The sequence below is a fragment of the Lissotriton vulgaris genome, chromosome 10 (assembly GCF_964263255.1).
Source record: "Lissotriton vulgaris chromosome 10, aLisVul1.2, whole genome shotgun sequence".
NCBI lineage: Eukaryota > Metazoa > Chordata > Amphibia > Caudata > Salamandridae > Lissotriton > Lissotriton vulgaris.
Window position 1 is genome coordinate 1,115,138,733 of NC_141698.1, and position 25,468 is coordinate 1,115,164,200.

Genomic DNA, 25,468 nt, shown 5'->3' on the forward strand with positions numbered 1-25,468 from the left:
CCGTTTGACCTGAAGACACGCTGTAGTGGGGCGCCCCTTTACCGTTTTAGTTGCCATTCCGCCCGCTTTTGGTACTCTGTGCCTCTTCCGCCATTCAGCTGTTTACCGCCCGCTCTTGCGACTACAGCGTCTCGCTCACCATGTAGTTGAGTTGCTCCCGCTCTTAAGATTTAACAGAACTTTTTGGACTGCTGAAAGCGGTTGTATTCCGCTCGCTGGTTGGTGAAGACATTTTGACTATATTCTGGACCTGCGTTGTCGCGTAATGCGTCATATGACGCGCCGCGTTAGCGCACCCGGAAGTGCTCCGGTGCGCAAGGCGCAGCTTCCCGGAAACGATCCAGAGCGCGCCGCGCAGCGCGTAACGTAAGCATAACAGGTCATGTGACTTGTTAATAAAACTTTTCATTGGTTCATTTTACTTTTGTTCTCCTAATGATGTAAGACTAGGTCATGTGACCTAAAAATAACACTTTTCATTGGATTAAAACATTTTTTTTCCCAAACGATGAAAGCCCCACCTTGTTTCTGGATGTTTCAGACTGAAGCTGGCGTCACCATGAGAGCACCACCATCTCGTAGCTCCGTCGTGACCATTCCGCAAGCAATCATGGCAGCCGCTCCCCACCGGAAGCCTGCGGGAGTCGAGGGCCCCCAAGACTTTTGTACAATCTTCAAGGCTGAGGGGACGCTTTCGAGAATGGGACCCAAGCCCTGGCAGACAAGCGTCCGAGTTCCAAGGTGTCCCAGGGCCATTTTACTGGACCAGGCCCAAATCCGAAGAGCCGGCCGCCATTTTAAGAGTCCTGTGGCAGCCGCCTATCGCTGCACCGCAAGAGTGGGAGCAACTCAACTACATGGTGAGCGAGACGCTGTAGCCGTAAGAGCGGGCGGTAAACAGCTGAATGGCGGAAAAGGCACAGTGTAGCAAAAGCGGGCGGAATGACGACTGAAACGATAAAGGGGCGCCCCACTACAGCAGACGAGCCTCCGCCATGTGCTTCAAAACTGCATACGTATCTCGTGATATCAAGGTTGGGCAACCAGTACACAACAAGCAGTTACGAGTCCCATTTACACCGGCGCCATTTTGGGTGCGGCAGGGCAGGTCCAGGATCTAGTCAAACATAACAAATGAGGCTGACGTCTCTGAAGCAGTTGACGCACAGCAGGACATAGCAAATAAACATGAAGTCTCTAAAGCTGTTAACTCACTGCAGGACAAAACAAGTGAACCTGAAACCTCTGGAATAATTGTCGCTCAAAAGAACAACACACAAAACTCTGTAGAGCCTGAAGAAAGAAAAACAGAAGGGCACTGTAGTTTCAGACACACTTAACACTAATGAGTTAACAAGGATATCGTCTGTTTATGAAGCAGTTATCATGTTCACAGAATTGACAAAGAAGTGTGCAGACACCAATGCTATTAAGAAACACAAGGAAATCCCTAACGCATCAGCATTCTCGGAAGAGGTTGACACAGATAACATCTTAAGGAACAAAGAAAGACAAAATAAGGATGAGGAAGTTATCACTTTAGTTTTTTCATCAGCTAGCGACAGCAAGAAACATATTGTAATGGAGATTAGAGAGGTTACGGATGGATGAATAAATTATCCAAAGAAATGGCGACTCCCCCCCTTTACCAGATTAGCTAAATCTTTGCGTAATTTGGACGTTAAAGTTATATTATTGTTGTTGTTGTTGTTATGGTTATAGTTCTGGCTAATTTTAGCAAGAAACACATTGTAATGGAGATTAGAGAGGCTACGGATGGGTGGCCCAGGATATCACCACTGTTCCCCATGTCATAAAACCTTAGGATGTTCAATAACTGAAACAGCTAATATGGGTTTACTTACAGGGGACATCTTTTGTTCTGTTTTGTAAAGTAAAACTATTGTGAACGCAAGTATTATACATAGTAAGTGTTTAATATAGCATTTGTCAGTCATTGGTTAAGCAGCTAGGACCTGTTCACTCTTGACACCCCAGGTGCTGTGTATGTTGCACTATAGTGCTGCATCGGGAATACGGACAACCCTATTGATGTTGATTTTTCATTATTGATTATTGTAAAGAAATGGCGACTCCCCCCTTTAGCAGATTAGCTAAATGTTTGCGTAATTTGGGCATAAAAGTTATATTATTGTTGTTGTTGTTGTTATCGTTATAGTTCTGGTTAATTTCCATTCAGAGTGTCCTACACAGCACCACTCTAGGTAAACACTACTTTATTTAAAACCTGGGACATAGCACTCATTGAAACTATAGTTGGTCACCATGGGGTTTAAAGAAGGGATGGTTCTTCACCTGGGTGCCTTCCACAACTCAGCACGTTGTGCTGCCTTGGGACTATTCGCACAAAAGACAGCTTCTGACCATTGTTGTTTTTTTTTATCAAAAAATGTTTAAATATATTTACAGTTTTTGTTGCGTTCGTTATATTTAAAAGTTAATAAAGTTTTATAATCCAACTTTCTTGGAGTACTATATTTTTTTAAAAAATCGGGTGAATGGGGCCTTGAATTGGGTTATTGTCATGTGTGGGCTTTGCAAGTGTACTGCTACAGGATCGGACATTTCAAACTCAAATGCACGTTCTTTTTCTTACCTTTCCGAAGCATGGAGCGCAATAGCAGGCAGAGAAAGGGTGATGCACGTGTTGAACACTGCCTGGCCTGGCAAGTTGCTGGCAGTGCCCCCCCGCCCGCTCCTGAAAGAGGGCACACACACACCGCCGCCCCGAGTACTTCACAAATCTTTAAAAGACCATGCGCTTGTTCATGAGGCTTAAATGGTTTATCACCCCTTCTAGAACCCCTACATCGACCCTCTGACGTTTCCTGGAAGAATTAGCACGTAACACAAACCATATGGTAAGCGCGAATATCTCCAAAAGCTAACACCTGCCCTGAGCAGTTTTTAGCCATGTTATCCAATGGAAGGTGGATAACATGGCTAAGAGCATTTGCTGGATAATGCATGAATATCTCCAAAAGCTAACACCTGCCCTGAGCAGTTTTTAGCCATGTTATCCAATGGAAGGTGGATAACATGGCTAAGAGCATTTGCTGGATAATGCATGAATATCTCCAAAAGCTAACACCTGCCCTGAGCAGTTTTTAGCCATGTTATCCAATGGAAGGTGGATAACATGGCTAAGAGCATTTGCTGGATAATGCATGAATATCGCTGACTTTTCAGCGATATTCATGCATTGCGGCCGTTTTTTATCGCATTTGCGATAAACCTTGCTAATAGCAAGGTTTATCTGCGATAAAATTCGCCGATGTGCGGCGATAATTTTTGTCTCTAAACAAGTTAGAGACAAAAATTATCGCTAGTTGTTGGTAATATGCCCCCGGGTTTTTCCTTGCAGGAATCGGGAGGCGGAAGACTAGCACTGAAATCAGTAGTCTCACGCCTGAATCGGGAGGATTGGTATGTCTGGATTCTCTACAGCTGGGGCCATAAACTACATCCGCAGGGCTAGGTGATAGCCTGGGTCCGGCCTGGACAATCGGACACAGAGGAAGAGGAGTGTCAGAGGGTGCGGTAGTGAATAGGGTGAAAGGGAGGTGTCGGGCGGGCACAGGGTGTGATTCTCAGGGAAGAGCAGCGCAGATGGGGGGAAGTATATGGCCCATGCATGAGAGAGAGAGCGGGGGTGACCAGTGCATGGGGGAGATGCTTGCGAGGGTGGGGAGCCGTGCTGAGAATCGACGGCGTGCAGAGAGTGGGTCTGGTCAAGGCATCTAAAATGGCTGCCGTGCACGACAAAATTGTGGCATTGGACAAAAAGGCAAGATGGCGCAGACAATGTTTTTCAATAAGGATTCATTTATAACAAAATATTTACTCGCAGTGACAAAATGGTGGTCAACACTTCCTGATTTCCATTGAATCGAACGTTAACAGACGTCACGCAGCAAAAAAAAAAAAAAAAGCTCACGCACAGCCGCTGGAAGACATGTATCAACATATATGAGCCTCCTCAGCCACCCTCAGAAAACATAAGGGGTCAGGATACGTCTCCCGCACCCCCTTATACCTAGTAATTTAATTAAAACGAAACACAAAATGGCGAATTCCCGTTTTGCTACCAGTTTGCGGCCCAGTTCGCGGCCCAGGAAGCGCTTCTACCGTGAAAAATATATATTTTTTTATTTTCCCCACGGAACCCTTTAATAACCCCAACATCATTCCTAGAGGGTCAAGAGAGGTATACCTTGCCCCCTTTCATTAAATTCCCCCTTCGTTTTTCTCCTCCTCTTGTCTCTCGATCCTACCGAGAGACAAGATGGCGGCCGTTCCGGACTGTTTAGAAAGTTGACAGACACCGGAGAGCCAATCAGCTTTCTGCGCGCAAAGTTCCGTTTCGCGAAAAGTAAGCGGACCGGAGCGCAGCCCGGAGCACTGTTACAGATATATATCTTGTTTTGAACGTTAATTTCTCAAAATCCACTGGAGCACATATATTGAGACCTAGCAAAGGCACATCGGGCTAACAGTCCCTACAATTTTGCCAAGTTTCGTGCAAATCCATTCAGCCGTTCGAGCTAAAAGTGAGGCCAAAGGCCCTATGGAAATTAACATGGGAAAAACGCGTTTTGGGACCCCCCTTTTTTCTCGGCCCCCCCTTGACGAAACCCCCCCAAATTTTCGGGGGCTGCTCAGAAACAAAATGTGCCATTTTCCTGAAAATTTCAGCCGATTCCGTCCACAAACGCCAAAGTTATTAGACATAGAATTTTCAGAAATCCCATAGGGAAAAAATCCTAACTATATATATATTCAATGAAAAAACCATAGGTTATAGGCCATATATAGTTAGGAATTCGCATTCACAAAACCTTATTTTACTCGCATAAAACCATTGAAATTCCATATATAGTTAGAAGCGCTAACTATATATCGCGCACCCGCAATCCACTGCTGATGATGTCACATATTACATCATTCATGACATGGTCAGTGACATCACTGATGACATCACTGATGACATCTCAAATGACATCACTGATGACATCACTGATGACAACATCCAGTGATTGTATGTGTCTGTAAAGTTTAAATATGTTTCACATATTGAAGAATGAGTGGATGTATAAGTGTCTGGATGAAGAATTTAGTAGGTGCATGACTGACTGTATGAGTGAGTGATTAAATGTGTCTCACTGAGTGCATGGGTTAGTGACTAAACTGTCTTAATTTGTGCATCAGTATGTTTGTTGTTGTGTAAGCTGCTGCATGTGTTGATCAGTAGCTATAAGAGTGGCCATATGGGTTATTGATTGGTTGCCCAAGTATTTGAATGGGAGGCTGAGTGTGTGTGTGGGTGGCTGGGAGGTGAGTGACTCTTTGCATAGATGTGTAAGCAGTTGATTCACTAGGAGTATGAGTTCAAGAGTGCATGTGGAAACAGCTATATGGGCGGTTGACTGTGCATGGGTGTGTTGGTGAGTGAATGGATTTCTCATTGCTACATGTGCAAGTAAGTACGTATGTAAAACACAATACATGTGAGAGTTGAGATATATAAATAACTGAACATAAGAGCCAGTGAATGTGTGAGTGGCTGTATCGATCACTGTGAGCTTGTATCAGGGATTATATAATAGAATAGATATGTGTTATTATATGTTTGAATAAGTAAGATGTGTATAACTTTAAAGTTGAGGAAATGGAGGTGTGATTGATTCTTTGCATGACTGACTAGGTGTGTGAGTAACTCCATGGATGAGTGACAGTCTGTGAGTGTCTGTTTATACTGAGTGTATGTAAGGTTATATTAGAGTCTGAAGAGGTTCATTGTATTATCACATGAGTGATGTGATCAGTGATGACAAATGAGATGTCATCAGTGATGTCATTTGAGTTGTCATCAGTGATGTCATCAGTGATGTCATTTGAGATGTCATCAGTGATGTCATTTGAGTTGTCATCAGTGATGTCATTTGAGATGTCATCAGTGATGTCATCAGTGATGTCACTGACCATGTCATGAATGATGTAATATGTGACATCATCAGCAGTGGATTGCGGGTGCGCGATATATAGTTAGCGCTTCTAACTATATATGGAATTTCAATGGTTTTATGCGAGTAAAATAAGGTTTTGTAAATGCGAATTCCTAACTATATATGGCCTATAACCTATGGTTTTTTCATTGAATTTTCAAGGTTTTGTAAATGCAAATTCCTAACTATATATCCACTATAACCTATGGTTTTTTCTGTGAATTTCATTGGTTTTTTAATAGCAAATATGAAAAGCTTTAAAATGTCAAGTACGTGATAGATAAAAACATTTTCGTATTTATGCACGCTGATGTGCTTTGAACGCTGCACCCCCCCCCCCTCCCCTCTTTTGCCTTAGTAGTACTCTCTCTTTGCAGATACTGAAGGGTAGTTAACGCAGGCCTTTACCCCCGTTGTAATCCGTCGTGCCTCCTTGTCTCTCCATTTGATTGATTGTTGTCCAAGCATTTACTGTTTTAGAATTGGTTCTCTTTGGATCATTCTCTATTTACAAACAAGCACAAAGGCGCAATACTCTGTTTAGTCTTTGCAGATAGTGAAAAATCGTGTAAAAAAATAAAAGTAATCGAGCAAAATCAGTAGGCCACTAATTGGATCTCTTTTTGACCTCGCTAAAATAGAAATATTAGGAACAACCCTTCATGAGAAATACGAAAATAGTGAGATGAACTGAGCTCCACACCATGAGGGCTGCAAGACAGCTCGGCTCCATCACCCATCCCGCACAAAATAACGACAAACCCTATGCAAATATTAAAAATGTAGACAACACACCAGCAAAGAAACAGGGTAAAACATTTTATTAAAAAACTATTTACATAACGTTGGTTTATAAGATAATGTCAGTAGTGGACCGATGTGTGAATAGAACGAAAACAGCACAAGGCTCCAAGATCCGGATGGCAAGCTCCTGGATGTTGGGTGCCATAGTTTAGAGTTCTGAATTTCAGCCTTTTTCAATGCCTGTGCTTTGTTGAATCAAAATGGCGGCTTGACACAAAGCTGACTCAAGCGTTGCTACTAATGCTATGCAGACCAAAACTGGTTTTCAGTTTGTACATTTTTCTAGATTTTTCAATCCAAGTTTGGTTGACTTTGTAGAACGATGGCTTCAGATTTTCAACATACGGTGTGGTGGCGCTGACTGGGAGGGGGCGCTTCGCTCCTGCCCCCTCCCCAAGTAAGATTTTCATACGTGAAAGTACGTTAATGGTTTTGGTCCCTGAGATGCTTCGATGTCACTACCATTCTCAAATAGCATAAGTTCTGGATGTTGGGTGCCATAGTTAAGAGTTCTGAGCAGTGCTTGTAACACTGTCTGAAGCTTATTTCCACCTACTGCAGCTTCACTATTCTCAAAGTAAGTGAGTGTCGTTTGTGGACCTGACTGCATTAGAAAACAATGTGATATGTTACCTTCCTAAACAGCTTGACGGAGGCCCCTGAGGGGCGGTGTGATGGCCATGGACTCGGAGAAGACGCTTGGCTCCGACACCCTCCCCAAGTCTTATAGCACTGGTGTAGCCTGAGATCGCCCCCGACATAGGCGGCCGGCTCCCGGGGTCCGGCGGAACTTTTTGCCTTTTGATGACTCTTCAATTCTGGACCTTGTCCCACAATCCGTTTGACCTGAAGACAAGCTGTAGTGGGGCGCCCCTTTATCGTTTTAGTTGCCATTCCGCCCGCTTTTGCTACACTGTGCCTCTTCCGCCATTCAGCTGTTTACCGCCCGCTCTTGCGACTACAGCGTCTCGCTCACCATGTAGTTGAGATGCGCCCGCTCTTGCGGTGCAGCGATAGGCGGCTGCCACAGGACTCTCAAAATGGCGGCCGGCTCTTCGGTTTTGGGCCTGGTCCACTAAAATGGCCCTGGGACACCTTGGAACTCGGACGCTTGTCTGCTAGGGCTTGGGTCCCATTCTCGAAAAGCGTCCCCTCAGCCGTGAAGATTCTACAAAAGTCTTGGGGGCCTCCGACTCCCGCAGGCTTCTGGTGGGGAGCGGCTGCCATGATTGCTTGTGGAATGGCCACGACGGAGCTACGAGATGGTAGTGGTCTCATGCTGACGCCAGCTTTAGTCTGAAACATCCAGAAACACTATAGACTACCAATTCGATCTGTTCCGGTAGCGCCCCAACATGAACCGGAAGAGAAGAACTTGCCCTCCCCTCTTTGACTGATGGTTCTTGTTGCCTGTCCCCTCTGTTGTCATTTAACAGAACTTTTTGGACTGCTGAAAGGGGTTGTGTTCTGAACGCTGGTTGGTGGAGACATTTAGACTATATTCTTGACCTACGTTGTCGCGTAATGCGTTTTATGACACGCCGCGTTAGCGCACCCGGAAGTGATCCGAGGCGCGGCGCGCAGCGCGTAACGTAAGCATAACAGGTCATGTGACTTGTTAATAAAACTTTTCATTGGTTCATTTTACTTTTGTTAATTTAATGATGAAAAGCTTGGTCATATGACCTAAAAATTACGCTTTTTATTATTTTCGAACAATATTTTTTTTTCAAACATATGTTATAATATTCCAGGCTAATGTACTTTCCCGGAAAATTTACAACTGTCTTGCAAGTAAAATATATTCCTTTTTCGAGAAAAAGGGCGTTTCTTCCTTCCATGACGGAGCCGTTGAGTAAAAGAGATTCGGCCTGCTGTCTTAGTCGCCGATACGCCTGATTATCAGATTCTTATCGATCACTTTATGTTGCAGACATGAAAAACACAACTGCCCTTGACCATTTATCTTTACTGCGTTCCTACATATTATACCTTTTATCCGTCATGTAATTGGACTGCTTTATTTCACTTGCCTTTTACTGATTCGAAAACAGTCACTAAAAGTAAAAACTTTACAAATGTAAATACTACTACCGTGTTTTGTTTTAAAAACCTTTATTGTGAAAATGTCAGTATACAAATACGGGCCTATAACCACGTGGGCCGGCCACGGAGCAAACTGAAATCGTATATGATGAGGAGACATTTACACTGTAGAAGAACGTAACGAGCGGGCCATTAGGTTGCAAGAACAAAGGTGTCTAACAGTTGCGGAATCGGTGGACGTACATTTTGTAATTAAAATACGACAGGGCCACTTACAATAACATTTTCTAGATATACATTTGCGGGCAAGGAGTTACGAGTCCCATTTATACCGGCGCCATTTTGGGCGAGGCCGGGCAGGTCCAAGATATAGTCAAAATGTCTCCACCAACCATCGGCCAGACCAGAACCCCTTTCGGCCCTTTATGCTACAAGATGGTGTCTTCCATTCAGAAAATATTGGTGGCAGCATTTTGAAAAGAAACAGAAACAGCCGTTCTCCTAGTGAGTTTCACATTGTTACATTTAGGAAGAATGTTGAAGAGTAGTATGTGGAAAATCTGAAGCCATTTTTCTACAAACTCTCAATCAGACTTGGATGGAAAAAAAAAACCTGAAGAATGTACAAACTGAAAAACAATTTTTGTCTGTATAGCACCAACAGTAACGCTTGAGTCAGCTTTGTGTCAAGCCGCCATTTTCATTCAATCAATAGCGTCCCCCTGCACACATTCAGGGACCTGGTCGTGTCTTCAGATGAAACGCATTGTAGGAAAAGAAGCAGAAAGGAAAAGGAAAAAAGTTCCGCCGGACCTCGGGAGCCGGCCGCCTATGTCATGTGCCACCTTTGGCCACACCAGGGCAATAGTGAAGCTGCAGCAGGTGCAAATAAGCTTCAGACAGTCCTACAAGCACTGCTCAGAAATCTCAACTGAGGCACTCAACATCCAGGACTTGCCATTCGGATCTTGGCGCCTTGTGCTGGTTCCGACCTATTCACACATCAGTCCACTACTGACATCACCTCATAAGCCAACGGGGCACCCCACGCCGACTTTCGGCGCAGCATTGTAGGATGGCCACACCAGTGCAGCCACTTGCTGGACACCACCTCGGTGCCATCCGGATCTCGGCGCGTTCGAGTCACTGTGCCGGAAGAGTGACCGGAACTCAGCTGAACACGCCGTCTTTCGGCGCAGCATTGTAGGATGGCCACACCAGTACGGCAATTTGCTGGACACCACCTCGGCGCCATCCGGATCTCGGCGCGTTCGAGTCACTGTACCGCAACAGTGACCGCAATTCAGCTGGACACGCCGTCTTTCGGCGCAGCATTGTAGGATGGCCACACCAGTGCGGCAATTTGCTGGACACCACCTCGGTGCCATCCGGATCTCGGCGCGTTCGAGTCACTGTACCGCAACAGTGACCGCAATTCAGCTGGACACGCCGTCTTTCGGCGCAGCATTGTAGGATGGCCACACCAGTGCGGCAATTTGCTGGACACCACCTCGGTACCATCCGGATCTCGGCCCGTTGTGCTGCCTTCGGCCTATTCGCACATCGGTCCGCTACTGACGCCGCCTCACGTGCCAACGGATTTTCTACGCTTTTTGTAGCCCTATGCCGCATAACAGGTCATGTGACTTGTTTATAAAACTTTTCATTGGTTCATTTTACTTTTGGTTTCCTAAAGATGGAAGGCTTGGTCATATGACCTAAAAATAACACTTTTCATTGGTTTAGAAATTTTTTTTTTCCCAAACGATGAAAGCCCCACCTTGTTTCTGGATCATTCAGACTGAAGCTGGCGTCAGCATGAGAGCACCACCATCTCGTGGCTCCGTCGTGGTCATTCCGCGAGCAATCATGGCAGCCGCTCCCCACCGGAAGCCTGCGGGAGTCGGGGGCCCCCCAAGACTTTTATACAATCTTCACGGCTGAGGGGACGCTTTTCGAGAATGGAACCCAAGCCCTAGCAGGCAAGCGTCCGAGTTCCAAAGTGTCCCAGGGCCATTTCAGTGGACCAGGCCTAAAACCGAGGAGCTGTCCGCCATTTTAAGAGCCATGTGGCAGCCGCCTATCGCTGCACTGCAAGAGTGGGAGCAACTCAACAACATGGTGAGCGAGACGCTGTGGCCGCAAGAGCGAGCGCAACTCAGCTAGATGGCCGCCACCTGGGGAGGCCCGTTCACGCCGGCTCCCCCACCCCCCCCCCCCGGGCCGCCGCACGCCAATTTTCGGAGCAGCATTGTAGGATACCAAAACCAGTGCGGCAGTTTACTGGACATCACCTGGGTGCCTGTCGTACATGTTGTGTCAGCCATGTGACACTGGACACAGACCGCTACTGACGAGGCCTCCCCCCGCACCACCCGGGACGCCCCACGCTGTTTTTCTGTGCTGCATTGTAGGATCCCTAAACCAGTGCGGCACCCAGGCGACATCACCTGGGTGCCGTCCAGAACTCTGCACGTTGTGCTGCCTTGGGACTATTCGCACAACAGACCGCTACTGACGAGGCCTCCCCCCCGCCCCACCCGGGACGCCCCACGCCAATTTTCGGAGCAGCATTGTAGGATCCCTAAACCAGTGCGGCACCCAGGCGACATCACCTGGGTGCCGTCCAGAACTCTGCACGTTGTGCTGCCTTGGGACTATTCGCACAAAAGACAGCTTCTAACCATTGTTGCTTTTTGTGTTGAGAAATGTTTAAATGTTTTTAGTTTTTGTTCCGTTCGTTAAAGTTAGTAGTTAATAAAGTTTTATAACCTTACTTTCTTGGAGTGTTATCTATTTTTTTTTTAAAACGAGTGAATGGGGCCTTGAATCGGGTTATTGTCATGTGTGGACTTTGGAAGTGTGCTGCTGCAGGATCGGACATTTCAAACTCAAATGCACGTTCTTTTTCTTACCTTTCCGAAGCATGGAGCGCAATAGCAGGCAGAGAAAGGGTGATGCACGTATTGAACACTGCCTGGCCTGGCAAGTTGCTGGCAGTGCCCCCCCGCCCGCTCCTGAAAGAGGGCACACACACACCGCCGCCCCGAGTACTTCACAAATCTTTAAAAGACCATGCGCTTGTTCATGAGGCTTAAATGGTTTATCACCTCTTCTAGAACCCCTGCATCGACCCTCTGACGTTTCATGGAAAAATTACCATGTAACACAATACCAAGCCCTGTCAGCTGAAACCCCCAAGGAATCGTGGGGCATATTATCAAGGGGGTTTATCTCCGCTTTTTTGGCTTTAAAAGCCATGAAAGCGGAGATAAAATTATTTCCCTATTACCAAGCTGTCGCTAACACCAGTTAGTGACAGCTAAAAGGAGATAGCGACCATCTTGGGCCCCGCTTTGCATGTCAGTGATACTTATCACTAATGACATGCAAAGTGGCGTGCCAAGATGTTAGCGACTGGAAACAGTCCCTAACATCGCTACCTTCTATTACCAACTTTTGGAGATATTCGCGCTAAGCGCGAATATCTCCAAAATCTAACACCTGCCCTGAGCAGTTCTTAGCCATGTTATCCAATGGGAGGTGGATAACATGGCTAAGAGCATTAGGTCGATAATACATGAATATCGCTGACTTTTCTGCGATAATAGCAAGGTTTATCTGCGATAAAAATCGCCGATGTGCGGCGATAATTTTTGTCTCTAAACAAGTTAGAGACAAAAATTATCGCTAGTTGTTCGTAATATGCCCCCGGGTTTTTGCTTGCAGAAATCGGGAGGCGGGAGACTAGCACTGAAATCAGTACTCACACGCCTGAATCAGGAGGATTGGCATGTCTGAATTCTCTACAGCTGGGGCCATAAACTACATCCGCAGGGTTAGGTGATAGCCTGGGACCAGCCTGGCATCTAAAATGGCTGCCGTGCACGACAAAATTGTGGCATTCGAAAAAAGGCAAGATGGCGCAGCCGCTGGAAGAGATGTATCAACATATATCAGCCTCCTCAGCCACCCTCAGGAAACATAGGGGATTAGGATACGTCTCCCGCACCCCCTTATACCTAGTACTTTAATTAACGAAGCACAAAATGGCGAATTCCCGTTTCGCTACCAGTTTGCGTCCCAGTTCGCGGCCCGTGAAGCGCTTCTACCGTGAAAAATCATTTTTTTTTTATTTTCCCCACGGGACCCTTTAATAACCCCAACAACATTCCTAGGGGGTCAAGAGGGGGATACCTTGCCCCCTTTCATTAAATTCCCCCTTAGTTTTTCACCTTTTCTTCTCTCTCGATCCTACCGAGAGACAAGATGGCGGCCGCTCCGGACTGTCACGCAGCAAAAAAAAAAAAAAAGCTCACGCACAGCCGCTGGAAGAGATGTATCAACATATATCAGCCTCCTCAGCCACCCTCAGGAAACATAGGGGATTAGGATACGTCTCCCGCACCCACTTATAACTAGTAATTTAATTAACGAAGCACAAAATGGCGAATTCCCGTTTCACTACCAGTTCGCGGCCGCGCTTCTACCGTGAAAAATCATTTTTTTTTTATTTTCCCCACGGGACCCTTTAATAACCCCAACAACATTCCTAGGGGGTCAAGAGGGGGATACCTTGCCCCCTTTCATTAAATTCCCCTTTCGTTTTCCACCTCTTCTTCTCTCTCGATCCTACCGAGAGACAAGATGGCGTCCGCTCCGGACTGTTTAGAATGTTGACAGACACCGGAGAGCCAATCAGCTTTCTGCGCGCAAAGTTCCGATAAGCGAAAAGTAAGCGGACCGGATCGCTGCCCAGAGCGCTGTTACAGATATATATCATGGTTTGAACGTTAATTTCTCAAAAACTACTGGAGCACATATATTGAGACCTAGCAAAGGCACATCGGGCTAACAGTCCCTACAATTTTGCCAAGTTTCGTGCAAATCCATTCAGCCGTTCGAGCTAAAAGTGAGTCCAACCGCCCTATGGAAATTAACATGGGAAAAACGCGTTTTGGGACCCCCCTTTTTTCTCGGCCCCCCCTTGACGAAACCCCCCCAAATTTTCAGGGGCTGCTCAGAAACAAAATGTGCCACTTTCCTGAAAATTTCAGCCGATTCCGTCCACAAACGCCAAAGTTATTAGACATAGAATTTTCAAAAGTCCCATAGAGAAAAAATTCTAACTATATATACCTACTGGCTATCGCCAGTAGGTAATATATATATATATATATTCACTGATTACTTGGACATAACAGTTTACATTGAAAATGAGGAACTTCATACCACACTGTACAGAAAAAGCACTGCAACCAACAGTATCCTACATGCAGAGAGTTTTCATCCGAGATCTGTAATAAACAACATTCCGTTTGGAGAATTTGTGAGGATGAAAAGAAATTGTTCCAAAGAAGAAGAAGCTAATGAACAGATTTCAAAATGTGCATCCAGACTAGAAAAAAGAGGATATAGAAAAAGAGAGCTAAACAAAACCATGGACAAGATCAAACACAAAAAAAGATCAGAGATTTTGATACAGAAACCAAAATCGAAGAAAAACAAAGAGAACACACCGCAACTGATCTTAAATTATAGCAAAGAGGCTCAGAAAATACGAGGATGTGTTCAAAAATATTAGCCAATATTAAAACAAGATGCTGATCTAAATAAAATCTTAGACAATGAGCCAAAATTATCTTTCAGAAAAGTACCATCCTTAAAAGACATGCTCGTGAAGAGCCATTTTGAGGCTCCAAGCAAAAAAACTATCAATTGGCTTGATCAACACCAAAAGGGGTTTAACAAATGTGGATGCTGCAAAGCGTGCAAAATTGGCAAAAATGTCAAAACATTCAGAGATCCAGAAGGACGACTAATCGAGATAAAAGGAAAAATAACTTGCACTACTCAATATGTAGTTTACATTATCCAATGTGATTGTTCACAAATGTACATAGGTAGCACCATCTGTACCTTAAAAAAGAGAATGCTTGAGCACATAAGAGCTGTGAAGAACAGAGACATGACATACGCCACAGCCAAACACATGCTGGAGTGCCAAGGTGGGGATTTCAAAAGAATGTGCTTTTTTGGAATAGACAATGTGGAAGAACATGAGAGGCTGGGAGATCGCAAATTGAAATTGCGTCAACTAGAATCAAAATATATAATCCGCATGAAAACCAAGATCCCGAGGGGGATGAACTTGGATGAGGAACTTTTTGTACATTTGCAATAAAAACTGGATTTCTTTCTACACTATTATGAGGAACATTAGTGCCCTATACGTCAAGGGAACAGAACCAAGAGACTGGATTCAAATAGATATGTGAATAGCCATACATTATTGTTCGAAGTCATTGGTACTATACCAAAAATCCAAGTTATAAATTTCTAGAATCTAGAACTATGGCTAACCGGTACTAATGCTACTGTTGCTACACATATGATGTTAAAATGGGAAAAGGTACTATACCTATAATGTTTAACAGATAATAGTTTCGGTTGACGAGCACAGTTGCAGTACAACATGAAGTGTCTTATAATTATTCATATACCCATATCTGTCATAAAGTGGTGACTTTGTGATAAAAAATGTTCTAAACTACCAATCCCAGAATGCAATGGGATGGGTAATGATGCATAGCCTTTATAAACCAGTAAAAAAGTAGTGCCACCTACCGTGAGAAAGGGCGTGTGCCCGAAACGCATCGGTGTGACAGACTGATGATGGTGGAGTTTGCTGAATAAAGCCAACTTAATTACAATTCCAGAGTGCGGCGTTTTGTTTTGCTGAAAAAAAAAAATATATATATATATATATATTCACTGAAAAAAACATAGGTTATAGACCATATATAGTTAGGAATTAGCATTTACAAAACCTTAATTTACTCGCACAAAACCATAGAAATTCGCATATATAGTTAGTTGCAATAACTATATATTGCGCACCCGCAATCCACTGCTGATGATGTCACATATTACATCATTCATAACATGGTCAGTGACATCACTGATGACATCTCAAATGACATCACTGATGACATCACTGATGACAACATCCAGTGACTGTATGTTTCTGTAAAGTTAAAATATGTCTTACATATTGAAGAATGAGTGGATGTATAAGTGTCTGGATGAAGGATTTAGTAGGTGCATGACTGACTGTATGAGAGAGTGATTAAATGTGTCTCACTGAGTGCATGGGTTAGTGACTAAACTGTCTTAATTTGTGCATCATTATATCTGTTGTTCTATGAACTGCTGCATGTGTTGATCACTAGCTATATGAGTAACTATATGGGTTATTCATTGGTTGCCCAAGTATTTGTATGGGAGACTGAGTGTGTGTGTGGGTGGCTGGAAGGTGTGTGACTCTGTGCATACATGTGTGAACAGTTGATTCACTAGATCTATGGGTTCAAAACTGCATGTGGAAACAGCTGTATGGGTGGTTGACTGTGTATGAGTGTATTGGTGAGTGAATGGATATCTCAGTGCTACATGTCAAAGTAAGTACATATGTAAAACACAGTACATGTGAAAGTTCACATATATAAATTACTGTGTATAAGAGCCAGTGAATGTGTGAGTGGCTGCATGGATCATTGTAAACTTGTATCAGTGATTGTATAAGACAGTAAATATGTGTTAGAATATGTTTGAATAAGTAAGGTGTGTATAACTGTATAGTTGAGCAAATGAAGGTGTGATTGATTCTTTGCATGACTGACTAGGTGTATGAGTAACTCCATGGATGAGTGACAGTATGTGAGTGTCTGTTTACACTGAGTGTATCTAAGGTTATATTAGAGTCTGAAGAGGTTCATCGTATTATCACATGAATGATGTCATCAGTGATGTGATCAGTAATGTCAAATGAGATGTCATCAGTGATGTTATCAGTGATATCATTTGAGATGTCATCAGTGATGTCATCAGTGATGTCATTTGAGATGTCATCAGTGATGTCATCAGTGATGTCATTTGAGATGTCATCAGTGATGTCATCAGTGATGTCACTGACCATGTCATGAATGATGTAATATGTGACATCATCAGCAGTGGATTGCGGGTGCGCGATATATAGTTATTGCAACTAACTATATATGCAAATTTCTATGGTTTTGTGCGAGTAAATTAAGGTTTTGTAAATGCTAATTCCTAACTATATATGGTCTATAACCTATGGTTTTTTCAGTGAATTGTCGAGGTTTTGTAAATGCTAATTCCTAACTATATATGGTCTATAACCTATGGTTTTTTCAGTGAATTTCAATGGTTTTTTAATAGCAAATATCAAAAGCTGTCAAATGTCAAGTACGTGATAGGTAAAAACATTTTCGTGTTTATGCACGCTGATGTGCTTTGGTGCTGCCCCCCCATCCCCCCCCTCTTTTCTCTTAGGAGTACTCTCTCTTTGCAGATAGTGAAGGGTAGTTAACGCAGGCCTTTACCCCCATTGTAATCCGTCGTGCCTGCTGCCCTCTCTATTTGATTGATTGTTATCCAAGCATTTACTGTTTTAGAATTGGTTCTCTTTGGTTCATTCTCTATTTACAAACAAGCACAGAATCGCAATACTCTGTTTAGTCTTTGCAGATAGTGAAAAATTGTTTAAAAAAACAAAAGGAATCGAGCAAAATCAGTAGGCCACTAATGGGATCTCTTTTTGACCTCGCTAAAATAGAAACATTAAGAACAACCCCTCATGAGAAATACGAAACTAGTGAGATGAACTTAGCTCCACACCATGATGGCTGCAAGACAGCTCGGCTCCGCCACCCACCCCACCCAAAATAACGACAAACCCTATGCAAATATTATGAATATATACAACACACCAGCAAAGTAACAGGGTAAAACATTTTATTAAATAACTATTTACATAACTATTTTATACTTTTTGTTGCCCGATCCGGCTAGCTCAATCGATCGAGCATGAGACTCATGCACTCTGATCTCCTTGGCCTCAGTCAAGCATTAATAGTAAGATTTTCATACATGAGTGTACTTTTTGCCTTTTGGTGACTCTTCCATTCTGAACATTGTCCCACAATCCGTTTGACCTGAAACGATTACACAAATAAAACATTTGTGAGTTTTAAATTTCCGGAGAAGTATAATTCACCAATACCTTTCTCTGTAGATCTTTTTCCATTAACAATCCCAGTTCCATCACCCGCCCAGGATATAACTACTGTTAGTTGTCATTGTTGCTTCTGTTTTAATAAAAAATGTTTTAAGGTGTTTACTGTTTTTGTTGCGATGTATATATTTATAAGTTATTAAAGTGTTATAATCCTACTAATTTTTTATCGATTATTGCTCTTTGAGATATTCCCTGTCTACAAACAGAGAAGAATAGGAATATTCTGTCTCCCTTTGCAGATAGTGAAGGATAGGTAATGCAGACTTTTGTCCCCAGTTGTAATCCGTCATGCCTGTTTTTCTCCCCACTGATTGATTGATTGGCTGGACATTTATTGTTCAAGGAATAGTTCTCTTGAGGTATTCTCTGTTTGCAAATAACGTGGAATAGAAATATTCTGTCTAGTCTTTGCAAGTAGTGAAGGGTCGGTAATGCGGACCTTTGTCCCCCGTTGTAATCTGTCATGCCCATCTACTCCCCACTGATTGAGAAACTAGTTCCACCCAGACCATTTATTAGAGGTACATCATCTGGCTCAACCGGAGAGTACCACTAATAAAGAAGACATATGTAAAATACGAAGTAATCACTATATCCAGTTAAACAGAAACTTTAGCATGAAACACACTTGAAAAGGAAGGGAAAGAAATCGAACAAAATCAGTAGGCCACTGATGAGTTTTTGACTTCGCTAGAAATAAGAAACATGAAAGTAGTGAAAGAAGCCAAGCTTGACGTTACGGCAGCCACGAGGTAGCTAGACTCCGCCACCCTCCCACTGCTCCAAGCATGTCTGTCCCACCGCCCGCCACGCCCAATAACGGTAACATGAAATAGATACAAATCAGCAGATACCTACCCCCATTCCGGAAACTCCCGAAGTGCAACAGGTTTGCGGCTATGCCCATCCGGAAGACGAGGCCTTCGGCACGTGTAGGGCGGGTCCTGCTGGCAGCCGTCGGCCGGGGAGGTCATCGCCTAAGGTGGGCCAGGAGAGGAGCCGAGGCCGACGGGATTCTTCTTCTTTCTAAAATAATGGCTGAGACAACGGGGGGGATGTCTTGCACATGCCACCGACCCCCCCCTCTTATCGCCTGGTCCGGACATCACGGATATCAACGCCAGATGTCGGCGTGGGGTGCGCTGGGAGGGAGAGGCGGCGCGAACGAGCCTCTCCCACCCCCACAGGTGGGGGCCCCTCAGCTGCACCCCCTACGCTCCACTCACCCAACAAAAGGGTCGTCGCATAAGGTGGACCAGGAGAGGAGCCGAGGCCGACGGTATCTTCTTTTTTTTTCAATAATGGCTGCGACAACACTGGGGGGGGATGTCTTGCACATGCCACCGGCCCCCCCCTCCCCTCCCCTCGTATCTCCTGGTCTGGCCTCGGCTTTTCGGTCCTGAAGCGGCACCCTGCAGTCCACGGGGGGGATGTCTTGCCTCTGCCTCCGACCCCCCACCCCTCTTATCGCCTGGTCCGGACATCACGGATATCAACGCCAGGTGTCGGCATGGGGTGCGCTGGGAGGGAGAGGCGGCGCGAACGAGCCTCTCCCACCTCCACAGGTGGGGGCCCCTCAGCTGCACCCCCAATGCTCCACTCACCCAACAAAAGGTCTCGTCCACTATTGCGAGGCAATGATGCTCCGCTCACCCAGCGGGGGTCTTGTCCACTGTTGTGGTGCAAGGGCGCTTCTGAGTTCAACTAGAAAATGAGTCCTGCGTCCAGAAACGTTCTCCTCAACTTTGAAGATTCTATAAGAGCCACGGGGCCCCCGACCCCCGCAGACACCCCCGATGGGGAATGACTGCCTTGATCACCCACGGAACGACCACGACGTAGCCGCGGGACGTCGGCGCGCTCATGCCGGCGCCGGCCTCAGTCTTGAAATGACCAAAATCCTGCAAGACTACCAACTTGATCAGTTCCGGTGGGACACCAGTATGACCCGGTAGGAGAGATTGTTGCCTCCCACCCCACTTTGACTGATGGTTCATGTCGGCAGTCCCCTCTGCTACCCTTCAACAAAAACTTTTGGACTGCCGAAAGAGGTCCCGGTCCAACCACGAGTTGGTGGAGACATTTTGACTATACTTGGACCTTCCTGACCTCACCCAAAATGGCGCCGGTACAAATGAAACTCTCAACTCCTTGTTGTGCCCCGATTGCTCAGCCTTGATATCATGAGATATGTATGCAGTTTTTAGCACCTGAATTGATATGGGATAAGACTGATTATATGTTCGGACAATGAATTGATCCGGGATGGGTATTGATTATACGTTCGAACAATGAATTGACATGGGACGGGTACTGATTACACGTTCAGACAATGAATTGATATTAAGTTCTAATGCATCATTGATTACTGTATTTATTATTGAAGGTTCGAATTGTCGACACTTTTGGTACTTGCTCACAATGAATTATCGATATGATTTTGTTGCACTTGTCGCACTTTTTACTATGAAATCAATGACCACTGACTCTGTTATGTTTTCCACAAATAAATACCCCCCCCCCCCCCCATTTACAGTTCCAGCCTGCTCCGTGGCCGGCCCACGGGGTTGTAGGCCCGTATTTGTGCACCAACATTTTTATTAAAGGTTTTTGAAAAAGCAAACGTAGTTGTAACGCTTAGATTGGTAAGTTTCGAATAAATGGCCACTGTTTCCGATTATTTTTTTTTTTTTTTTTAAAAGCAGGTAAAATGAAGCAGCTCAGTTAGTTAAGGGTTAAAAAGTATAGTACGCAGAAACATTGAAAATATGAATGGTCCAGGTTTGTTGTATGTGTTTTTCATTTTTGTACAGCATAAAGCAATCGATAAAGATCCTGGTATTTAGCCTCTACTTTATATGCTACCTGTATCAGGGAAGTTGTTTTAAATGCCTCTAAGCCACCCCGAAGGAATGTCACCTGGCCCCCCTAGTACGAACGAAAACGACCCGTACCACTGTAGGTTATCTCTCTTCCTCAAAAATGACAAAAATTACTTTCTAGGATGTTTTGGACATTGATGATTTTCATATGATCTATTTATTAAAGTAATACTCATCTCTCCGCATGAAATTAATTTTCCACATGCTACACAAGTCAATCTCATCTGCCCAAAGTTCTTTTGCAGATTTGGGACCGTTTCCCTTGCCTCTGACTCACTTATTGCTAAGTCATTGGTGGATGTTTTTGCCGGTCGGGGGTTATCCACCAAATCTCGAAGTTGCGCTTTAGAATAATTAAGAGGGTGCCACCTCTCCATGTGCCGATGCATGGTATGATTACCATAGCTATATTTTTTTTCGGTCCCTCTCGAGAGTTTTTTTTTGCAGATGAGGCATGTAACGAACCTGGCATTAACTTTCTTTTCATGAGAAGGAAAAGAAAAAAATTGCCAGATAAAATTCACTTTCACATGGGACGTTCTTGGCATTTATTTCAGAAACTTTTACATCACTGTGTCATTTCTTTGTCTATCCTGGTTAAAGCAATGTCATGTTTAATATAAGCACTTCCACATAGGATTGGGTGCATTGTTATAAGGCATGCTTTAAAAGTGATTTAATGAAATGAGCGACATTTCACTGAGTGAGTTCAGCAACACTGATATATGAAAACATTGGTGGAAAATGATATTAAATGTTACATGGTGTTCTTTGCAGGAGTTTAAGTCCTTTGTTGCAGTGTCAATTCTGCCTCAGGATTAGGGGGCCGGGGGGCTGAGTGGTACTTGTATGATATGTAGAGTGAAATGACAGGCTCTCCTCATGAGAAATAAAACTCTGTTCTTGTGTTCCTGCTTCCAGCGCCCGTCTCTTTATTTGGTAACCGTTCAAGATGGGAACTAAGTGGCGTCTTGTGCCAGCAGCCTGGGCATCGGTTGTAATCTGGGCTGAATTTTCCTCAGCACGGGGTGTGATTCTCAGGGAAGAGCAGCGCATATGGGAGGAGGTTTATGGCCCATACATGCGAGAGAGAGCGTGGGTGACCAGTGCATGGGGGAGATGCTTGCGAGGGTGGGGAGCTGTGCTGAGGATCGGCCGCGTGCAGAGAGTGGGTCTGGTCAAGGCATCTAAAATGGCTGCCGTGCACGACAAAAGTGTGGCATTGGAAAAAAAGCAAGATGGCGCAGACAATGTTTATCAATACGGATTAATTTATAACAATTATTTTTAACAATATATTTACTCGCAGTGTCAAAATGGCGGTCAACACTTCCTGATTTTCTTCGAATCGAACGTTAACAGAAGTCAAGCAGCAAAAAAAACAAAAAACGCTCACGCGCAACCGCTGGAAGACAAGTATCAACATATATGAGCCTCCTCACCACCCTCAGAAAACATAGGGGGTCAGGATACGTCTCCCATACCCCCTTATACCCAATACTCACATTGCTTTTCCTCCATCTTGTAATTTAATTAAATCGAAACACAAAATGGCGAATTCCCGTTTCGCTACCAGTTTGCGACCCGGTTCGCGAACCGAGAAGCGCTTCTACCGCGAAAAATCTATTTATTTTTATTTGCCCCACGGGACCCTTTATTAACCCCAACATCATTCCTAGGGGGTCTAGAGGAGTCTACCTTGCCCCCTTTCATTAAATTCCCCCTTCGTTTTTCTCCTCCTCTTGTCTCTCGATCCTACCGAGAGACAAGATGGCGGCTGCACTGGACTGTTAAGAACGTTGACAGACACCGGAGAGCCAATCAGCTTCGCTTCGCAAAGCTCCGTTACGCGAAAAGTACGCGATCTGGAGCGCTATCCGGGACGCTGTCACAGATATATCTGTTTTTTTAAACATTAATTACTCAAAATCCTCTGGAGCACATATATTGAGACCCAGCAAAGGCACATCGGGCTAACAGTCCCTACAATTTTGCCAAGTTTCGTGTAAATCCATTCAGCCGTTCGAGCTAAAAGTGAGGCCAAACGCCCTATGAAAAAATGAATGGGAAAAACGCGTTTTGGGACCCCCCTTTTTTCTCGCCCCCCCCCTTGACGAAACCCCCCCAAATTTTCAGGGGCTGCTCAGAAACAAAATGTGCCATTTTCCTGAACATTTCAGCCGATTCCGTCCACAAACGCCAAAGTTATTAGACATAGAATTTTCAAAAGTTCCATAGAGAAAAAATCTTAACTATATATACCTACTGGCGGCCGCCAGTAGGTAATATATATATATATATATATATATATATATATATATATATATATATATATATATATATATATATATATATATATATATATATATATATATATATTCACAGAAAAAACCATAGGTTATAGACCATATATAGTTAGGAATTTGCATTTACAAAACCTTGAAAATTCACTGAAAAAACCATAGGTTATAAACCATATATAGTTAGGGATTAGCATTTACAAAACCTTATTTTACTCGCATAAAACCATTGAAATTCCATATATAGTTAGATGCGCTAACTATATATCGCGCACCCGCAATCCACTGCTGATGATGTCACATATTACATCATTCATGACATGGTTAGTGACATCACTGATGACATCACTGATGACATCTCAAATGTCATCACTGATGACATCACTGAAAACATCTCATTTGACATGACTGATAACATCACTGATGATATCATTCATGTGATAATACGATGAACCTCTTCAGACTCTAATATAACCTTAGATACAATCAGTGTAAACAGACACTCACAGACTGTCACTCATCCATGGAGTTACTCACACACCTAGTCAGTCATGCAAAGAATCAATCACACCTCCATTTCCTCAAAAACACAGTTATACAAACTTTACTTATTCAAACATATACTAACACATATTTACTCTCTTATACAATCCCTGATACAAGTTCACAATGATCCATACAGCCACTCACACATTCACTGGCTCTTATGCACAGTTATTTATATATGTCAACTCTCACATGTACTGTGTTTTACATATGTACTTACTTTGACATGTAGCACTGAGATATCCATTCACTCACCAATACACTCATGCACACAGTCAACCGCCCATACAGCTGTTTCCACATGCACTTTTGAAACCATACATCTAGTGAATCAACTGCTCACACATCTATGCACAGAGTCATACACCTCCCAGCCACCCACACACACACCCAGTCTCCCATACAAATACTTGGGCAACCAATCAATAACCCATATAGTTACTCATATAGCTACTTATCAACACATGCAACAGTTTACAGAACAACAGACATAATAATGCACACATTCAGACAGTTTAGTCACTAACCCATGCACTCAGTGAGACACATTTAATCACTCACTCATACAGTCAGTCATGCAGCTACTAAATCCTTCATCCAGACACTTATACATCCACTCATTCTTCAATATGTAAGACATATTTTAACTTTACAGAAACATACAGTCACTGGATGTTGTCATCAGTGATGTCATCAGTGATGTCATTTGAGATGTCATCAGTGATGTCATCAGTGATGTCACTAACCATGTCATGAATGATGTAATATGTGACATCATCAGCAGTGGATTGGTGGTGCGCGATATATAGTTAGCGCATCTAACTATATATGGAATTTCAATGGTTTTATGCGAGTAAAATAAGGTTTTGTAAATGCTAATCCCTAACTATATATGGTTTATAACCTATGGTTTTTTCAGTGAATTTTCAAGGTTTTGTAAATGCAAATTCCTAACTATATATGGTCTATAACCTATGGTTTTTTCTGTGAATTTCATTGGTTTTTTAAAAGCTAACATTTGTAGCTGTAAAATGTATTCTTCTTTAAATCCAAAAATATATTTTAGATGTCTATTGATAATTTTTTTTTTTATATTTTTTTTCTCCGCTTCCGGTAAGCGAACCGGGAAGCTTTCCGTTAGCTCATCTTGATGCCGCGATCTAGTACGCGAACCGGTAAACGTTTCGTTAGCGCAACTGTGACGCGTCGCGGAAGCGCGACGTATCACGTTGTCGCGTAATGCGTCTTATGACGCGCCGCGTTAGCGCTCCCGGAAGTGCTCCGGACCGCGAACCGGAAGCTATCCGAGGCGCGGCGCGCTCCGCGTAACGTGAGCGGAACAGGTCATGTGACTTGTTTATTAAAGTTTTCATTGGTTCATTTCACTTTCGGTTTCCTAATGATGTAAAACTAGGTCATGTGACCTAAAAATAACACTTTTCATTGGTTTAGAACTATTTCTTTTCCCAAATGATGAAAGCCCCCACCTTTTTTCTCACTCTGACTTTCAACTTTGTGAAAGGAAGACCTGATTTTTTTCTGTGATGGCTTCAATAGTAGCTTCAGCTTCTGCACCCCCACCACCACCACCCCCATCTCCTAATAGGAAGAGAGGACCCCCTCCACAATTTCTTGGAAACATAGAGGAGGAAGAGGAAGAAGAAGACGGGGAGGAAGAAGAGGGACCACAATTTGTCGAAGGGTTACCCCGGGTATCTCATCGGAAAGAAAGCTTTATATGGCAATTTTTTAGCATTCCTTCTG